The 7,594-nt window shown below is 46.9% G+C and overlaps 1 long non-coding RNA gene across 1 annotated transcript; it reads left to right on the top strand.

Moving 5' to 3' along the window:
- The first annotated feature begins 2,523 nt into the window (after nucleotides 1–2,523).
- On the top strand, nucleotides 2,524–5,767 carry LOC308581271. Its single transcript, XR_014004912.1, has 3 exons — nucleotides 2,524–2,969; nucleotides 4,718–4,821; nucleotides 5,543–5,767. It is a non-coding gene; the product is annotated as an uncharacterized lncRNA (long non-coding RNA).
- Nucleotides 5,768–7,594: the final 1,827 nt, after the last annotated feature.

Genomic DNA, 7,594 nt, shown 5'->3' with positions numbered 1-7,594 from the left:
AGTTCACTTTGCATTTAGTTCACAGTTTAATTCAATTTCTTCCGAATGACCCTTAGCAAAAAACTTTTTATAAAAAGATCAGCATCCAGAAGGTTATAAACTGCTGTGTTGATATATAAATTATACGTAAGAAGACTAAGGAAACATCAAGGCACACAGATAGTAGAATGTTTAGTTTATTTTCCCCAGCAATTACTATATTTTAGCTTCAAGGCCCAAAGAGTTTTGGAGAGTTAAGAACAAATATAAGAGAATGAACTTGAAGATGGATTAGAAATTGTGTGCTTCAGAGATTATTATTATTTTAACAAATTCAGTGAACTTTGCATTTTTTTTTTACTTTCTCTTCTGCTCTATTTTCTAAAGCAAAAAAGGGCTCCTTTTCCTACTTGTGTGGAAAAGTACAAAGGTACCGTATTTTTCGCACTATTGGACGCACCAGTCCATAGGACGCACCTAGATTTGGGGGGGGGGGGAATAAAGGCAAAAAAAAATTATTCCCCCCCCGCCAGGCGCGGGGCTGGGGCGGGGGAAGCCCGAGCTTCCCCCTCCCCCAGAACGGGACCCAGAGCCATGCCGAAGCTGCGCGCAGCTTTGGCATCGCTCTGGGAGCTTGCGGGACTGGGGGAGGAGGAAGCCCTCCGCCAGCCTCCAAACCATGTCGGGAGACAGCGCTGCGCCTCTCCCGCTGTCCCCCGAGTTTGTGGGGCTGGGCCAGCCTTCTAACCAAGTCGGGGGACAGCGGGAAGGGCGCGCTGCGCCCCTGCCGCTGTCTCCAGAGTTTGCGGGGCTGACGACGGGGAGGAGCAGGCTTCTCCCCCGGCCAGCCTTCTAGCCAAGTCGGGGGACAGCGGGAAGGGCGCGCTGCGCCCCTGCCGCTGTCTCCCGAGTTTGCGGGGCTGGCGACAGGGAGGAACAGGCTTCTCCCCCCGCCAGCCTTCTAGCCAAGTTGGGGGACAGCGGGAAGGGCACGCTGCGCCTCTCCCGCTGTCTCCCGAGTTTGCGGGGCTGGCGACGGGGAGGAGCAGGCTCCCCCCCCCCGCCAGCCTTCTAACCAAGTCGGGGGATAGCGGGAATGGCGCGCTGCGCCTCTCCCGCTGTCTCCCGAGTTTGCGGGGCTGGCGACGGGGAGGAGCAGGCTCCCCCCCCGCCAGCCTTCTAACCAAGTCGGGGGACAGCGGGAATGGCGCGCTGTGCCTCTCCCGCTGTCTCCCGAGTTTGCGGGGCTGGCGACGGGGAGGAGCAGGCTCCCCCACCCCCGCCAGCCTTCTAACCAAGTCGGGGGACAGCGGGAATGGCGCGCTGCGCCTCTCCCGCTGTCTCCCGAGTTTGCGGGGCTGGCGACGGGGAGGAGCAGGCCCCCCCCGCCAGCCTTCTAACCAAGTCGGGGGACAGCGGGAAGGGCGCGCTGCGCCTCTCCCGCTGTCCCCCGAGCTTGTGGGGCTGGCGGTGGGGCTCTCCTGAAGCCTGGAGAGCGAGAGGGGTCGGTGCGCACCGACCCCTCTCGCTCTCCAGGCTTCAGAGAAAGCCTGCATTCGCACCATAGGACGCACACACATTTCCCCTTCATTTTTGGAGGGGAAAAAGTGCGTCCTATAGTGCGAAAAATACGGTATATTCTAGTCAAGCAAAAGACAAGAGGCTGGGTTTAATTAATTCAATGGTACCTCTAGTTACGAACTTAATTCGTTCCGGAGGTCCGTTTTTAACCTGAAACTGTTCTTAACTAGAGGGGTGTTTTCGCTAATGGGGCCTCTTGCTGCTGCTGCGCTGCCAGCACATGATTTCCATTCTCATCCTGGGGCAAATTCTCAACCCAACGTAACTCTTCCAGGTTAGCGGAGTTTGTACCCTAAAGCGTTTGTAACTCGAGGTATCGCTGTAGTTGCATTAGCTGGAGCCAGCATAAGTCCCTCTAGTGGAACAAGCTTTCTTCCTGCCTGGCCCCCCTAAACAGCTTGGGGTGTGTGTCAGGAGAACCCTCAGAACAGACTGTGGGGAGGTGAAAGGGAGAAATAGCTTGGAAACACACACGTTTTTGCTTGCCCAATTGAACAATTTCCTTTATGCTAGTTTAAATTCCGCCCAGAGACTTCTGCACTCACATGTCAAAAGTCATAATTCAAGAACGCATCATAGCTGGGTCAAACCTAGGCATGCAGCAGGGCAGGTGAGGGGGGTGGCCTGAGTCCCAACGACCAAATATTTGAGGATTGGAGGGTTGTATTTGGCCCCATCTCCGCAGTAAGGAGTTAAACTGTGTTAGGAATGGCACCAGTCAGGAAAAGCAGGAGATGGGTAGGTGCACCTCCCACCACAGCGATGAATAAATGGACTATGCCGCAGTGCTAGCAGCCACAGCTGTTTCCCCTCTTAATGTTAAAGTAATAGGCCTTTGTTTTCAATCACTTTCTTCAGAGCTATTGTTCTTATTCCTATGCAAAGATTTGCAAATTTAATCTATGGAATTACAAATCAGTATGTTATCTGCTCAGAAGCAAGTCCCACTGGGCTGTAACTCCCAGGTCAATGGTTGTGGGATTGCAGCCTAAGTAGAGCAACAATCTTCACCTTGTCTACTCAGAAGTAAGCCCTATTGAATTCAGTGGGGCTAACTGCCAAGCTAAGTGGAGTTTGGGTTATAGCCCCCTCTATTTCCAGAGCAGTAGCTGTGCAGTTAGGTTAGCTGCTCTTAAATTACTTTCTTTCTTTCAGTTATCTGGTTGACACGCTCATCAATGGATCAGTGCCCTTCAGGTCACAACCCCTGCCCTCAGGGCTGGCTTCTGTCAAAACCCACACCATCACATCCGTACCCTTCCTGTGTCCCCGCCTGCCCTCAGGGCTGGGTCGTGCATGAAGCCTGGTGCTACTATTTTTCAACTGCTGAGGCAAACTGGACCTCCAGTCAGAGCAACTGTTCTTCTTATGGTGGCTCCCTGACGGCAATCGATACTCCAAGTGAAATGGTGAGAGCCTTTCCAGTCTGCCCTGTGGACTTCATTATAAGCAAGTAGCATTTAGACCAAGGCTGTATTGTCATTTACCAGTTAAATCAGCAGCGGGGAGCCTCCTGTCCACCACAGCTCCCAATCAAGCTCAGTGCTTCTGTCCCAGTTGCTAGTCATCCCATTACATTTTATGGATAGCACAGATAAGCCTATCTCACCTCTGATCTTAACACTGACAGGGGCTCTTTTCCATCAGCAGGAATTGATGGCCATCATTAACTTGGATGGCATTGAAAGAGGATTAAATTAGAGAAATTCGTGGAGGAGAGTGGCTAGGTTCTCCCTGCAGTGTCAGAGATAGTATTCCATTGGCCCTTACTTCAATCTTTGAAGTTAGTGCTCTAGGGCTTAGCTAAGATCAGTAGATAACACCTGTCTGCTTGCACTTTAGAGATTCCCTCTCAAGGGAGAGAAACTTTAGTTTGCTGTATCGACCAGGGATGTTTTGTCAACTCAGTTTGGTGCACCTCCTAGATCTACACCTCAGCTGGGTTGTGGATGAGACCCTCCTGACTGTACCATGACCTACAGAGCTCCATCTGGTGGACGTGCAGAGCAGGGCCTTCTCTGTGTTGGTGCCTACTGTATGGCATTCAGTCCTTGCGGCATTCAGTCAGGCACTACCCGTAGAGTGCTGATTCTTTGTTACTTTGTTGATTACTGCTTTTTACTAGATATTGTGTGAATCACTTAGACATTTCTCTTTTATGACTAAAAAGTGGTATAAAAACATTTTAAGTGAACCATCCTGCTTTTGTAGCTTCAGACTGGACTACTGTACTGTAATATATTTTCTGTGAGGCTCCCTTGGATGAGAGTTTAGAAATGCCTTTGGCTGTAAAACACAGTCCACCGTGTAATGGCAAGTGCTATATGAGCCCATAGCATATTTTGCTTGGTTGTTTCTAATTCATGTCCTGCCTTTCCACCAGATGGTGCTCAGTGTTCCAGCTTCTCTGCATAAATGGCCCTCTGGCCACAGTTACTTTGGCAGCCATCTTGCCAGATTTGTCTGAAGGGACGATAAATTCTCCCAACAGTTTCCTTGGACATGGGGCTCGCCATTAGCAGTTGCAGGGCCACAGCTTCTTTCTCCTCCTCCCACCGTCGCCTAAAGGTTTTTGTTTTTGTTGCCATGGCAACGGAAGCAACTGTAGGAGCATTCTGGCAGCCATTTTGTATCCCCCACAATGCCCTGGGCCCAGCATCATTTCAGGATATGAAGCAGAGAGCAGGGAATGGCAGCTACAAAAAAAACTCTAATGAATAAATTAGCCTTGAAGACTAAGAATAAAATAAAAAAAGACTGTTAGTTTTTGCAGATAGTTTTCGTATTACAGTCGTACCTCGGAAGTCAAACACCTTGCAAGTTGAATATTTTGGTTACTGAACATCGCAAAACTGGAAGTGAGTGTTCCAGTTTACAAACATTCTTTGGAATCCAAACTTCCAACGCGGCCTCCAATGCTTCCGATTGGATGCAGGACTTCTGGAATGAATTCTGTTCGACTTCTGTGGTACCACTGTACTGTTTTTATCAACTGCTGTGGCAAATGTTTAAACATGTTAGTGTATTTGAAGAAAATCCCTACCAAGTGTGTAGAATTTCTGAGGTTCTTCTTTTTGAGAATAATGTCCTCTGAAAAAGGTCTGTCATATACTGAGTTACTTTCTCTCCCCCCCCCCCCCCGAAAAAAAAACTGCAGAAATTTCTACTGAACAAGAAGGAAGCAACTGATTATTGGATTGGGCTAAGGAGGGAGGAAGGACAGCCCTGGAAATGGGCAAATGGCTCAGATTTCAACTCATGGTAAGGTATCGATTTGATTCAAGTTTCAGATGATCTTGAGGCGGTTGTGTGATTAGAGATTTCTGTTAAATATTAAACACACACAGAGAGAAAAGTTGTGTCTCTTTTTAAAGGAATTGGAAACGAAACCTCTGTCGCATGATCCACTGTGCTGCAAGGGGCTTGGGTGAGGCAGAGATGCTTCTTCTCCCATTGACTGTTTTGGAGTTTTGGTACCTATTTAAGACATTTTTATCCCACCATTTCTTCCCAGGAGGGTAATCCTGACTTGGTCACTGTTAATTTTGGAGCAGTATAATGATGTTTTAACACATTTCTAACCGGTCCTTAATAAATTGCATATTTATACCTCGCTTGGTTGCTCTTTGGAATATGAAGTGATTAAGATGTTTTCTAAATAAGGAATAATAAACATGGACTCCATCTCTACGGTGTCCACATTTGTGGAATGCTGTCCCCAGGGAGGCTCGCTGGCACTATCATTACATATCTCTAGGCACCAGATGAAAACAGTTCTCTTCAACAAGCCTTTGGGAGATTAACATTAATAATGGGGGGGTTGTATTTGTTTCCATTTCATTAGCTATTTTGAATGCTTATTTTGCATTTTTATGCTGTGAACTGTGCTGTGTTATTTGGATGAAGGGCCGTATATAAATTTAATGAATAATAATAATAATAATAATAATAATAATAATAATAATAATAATAAATGTTGCAGGTTTAAAATTGGAGCAGATGGCCTGTGCGCTTACTTAAATGACAGAAACGCCAGTTCTTCATGGTGTACATCCGAAAGAGAGTGGATATGCAGAACACCTCATCTCCCAGCTTGAAGAGAGCTCAGAGTCTTCCCAGCACGAAAGCTTCATCGACTGCACTCTGTACAACAGCTACCAATTTCTTAACACTGTCCTAAAAAATAAGTGCCTTACTTTTGAAAGACTTGAGTTGTATCCGGTGTTAATCATAGGTAGGGTTTCTTCCCACAAGCCAGGGAAACCTCTGGGAGAGCCAGGTTTCCCAATTTTAAAATTAACCTGCTTTCTAGCCAGTTAAAGCTGAAAAGCTATTCCTTTTAACCAGTCCATTTCTATGACGTCTATTCCATCATCGTCCTTTTTATAAGCTTGGCCTGTGCGATTCAGCTGCTTGCTTTCAGGATAGAGGGGGGATGCAGGATGCTAGAAAGGGAAGGAGATCTTCCTCCTCACCTGGGTTCATCATATCCAGTGCCAGATTTACGTATAAGCTAAACAAGCTACAGCTTAGTGCCCCACTCTCTTGGGAGCCCCCCAAAAAGTTAAAGGGGGGAAAAAACTGGATGTACATTATTAAGTTTTAGAATCAGGTAGGTAGCCGTGTTGGTCTGATGCAGTCAAAATATATCCATAAAAGTAAACAAATTGTCCAGTAGCACCTTGGAGACCAACTAAGTTTGTTCTTGGTATAAGCTTTTGTGTGCTTGCTTTGAAAGGAAGCATTTTTAACAAAAGCACGATGAGAAGAAGCAAGGCTGAGCTAGTGTTCATTTGCTAGTAGCAGGGCTGGATTTAGGTTTGATGAGGCCCTAAGCTACTGAACGCAGGAGGCGCTGTGGGTTAAACCACAGAGCCTAGGACTTGCTGATCAGAAGGTAAGCGGTTCAAATCCCTGTGACGGGGTGAGCTCCCATTGCTCGGTCCCTGCTCCTGCCAACCTAGCAGTTCGAAAGCACGTCAAAGTGCAAGTAGATAAATAGGTACCACTCCAGCGGGAAGGTAAACGGCGTTTCTGTGTGCTGCTCTTGTTCACCAGAAGTGGCTTAGTCATGTACGCCAGCTCCCTCGGCCAATAAAGCGAGATGAGCGCTGCAACCCCAGAGTTGTCCACAACTGGGACCTTTACAGGTCTCTGTTACAATATAGAAGCAATGCACCCGCGAGCTGCTGGTAGCTTGAAAGCAAAACATAATGGGAATGTTGGGACTGTTCCGTGGAAAACAGACGCTGAGGAGGATCGCCTATCGCGACCTAGCCTGTATCCTGCTGGGAATGCAGACAGGGAGGTCAACAGGAGATCAAGCCGGGTGCCTGGAGAGTGGCCAGTTTCTCCTGATAAAGGCTTGATTCCCAACAGTCTCAAAATCTATTTTTATATGTTTGTATAATGGATATCCTGAAATATATTTTTGTAAAAAATAAATAAATCAGTGATTAATAATAATCAGAAGAATATGGAGGGGGAAATACTTCAGTTGCGGGGTTCAAATGTTTCCCAAATAACAGCTGGTTGCTGTGTCCATGCAGTGGGATCCTATAAGGCAAGGATTTGAGTGGTACCCAATGCTAATCCTATTCATTGAACTTGTTGGACATGGCAAACTTGGGCTGATTGATTCCATTGGGGTTACTCGGAATGAAACTTGGTTAGATACAGCCCATTATCTCTGCCGTGTTTGGTTCATGTGCTTCCACTTGGTACTTGGCTGTTTGTCCCCCGTCCCCCTAATTTTTATTAATTTTTTCCAAATATCTTAAACACAAATCAGCTTAACAATATTATTCTCCTTTAAATCTATATCTTATCCGAATTAACTTCCCACCACCCCTCTTCTGGCTTCTCTACATTGCTCTTGCTTAAGCGTGATTACTATATATACTGTTATGTATTGAAATTCTCACCCTGGCCACCAGGGGGTATTGTGTATATAGTTTTCAATCAGGTCCACATCAGTTAATTTAGGTGGGAAACCCTGGAGTGTTGTTGTTACAGTGTTGACAGCAGCTGCCTA

The sequence above is a fragment of the Podarcis bocagei genome (assembly GCF_964188305.1).
Source record: "Podarcis bocagei genome assembly, chromosome: 2".
NCBI lineage: Eukaryota > Metazoa > Chordata > Lepidosauria > Squamata > Lacertidae > Podarcis > Podarcis bocagei.
Note: the sequence above shows the minus strand (reverse complement) of the source record. Positions and strands in the feature narration are given on the sequence as shown.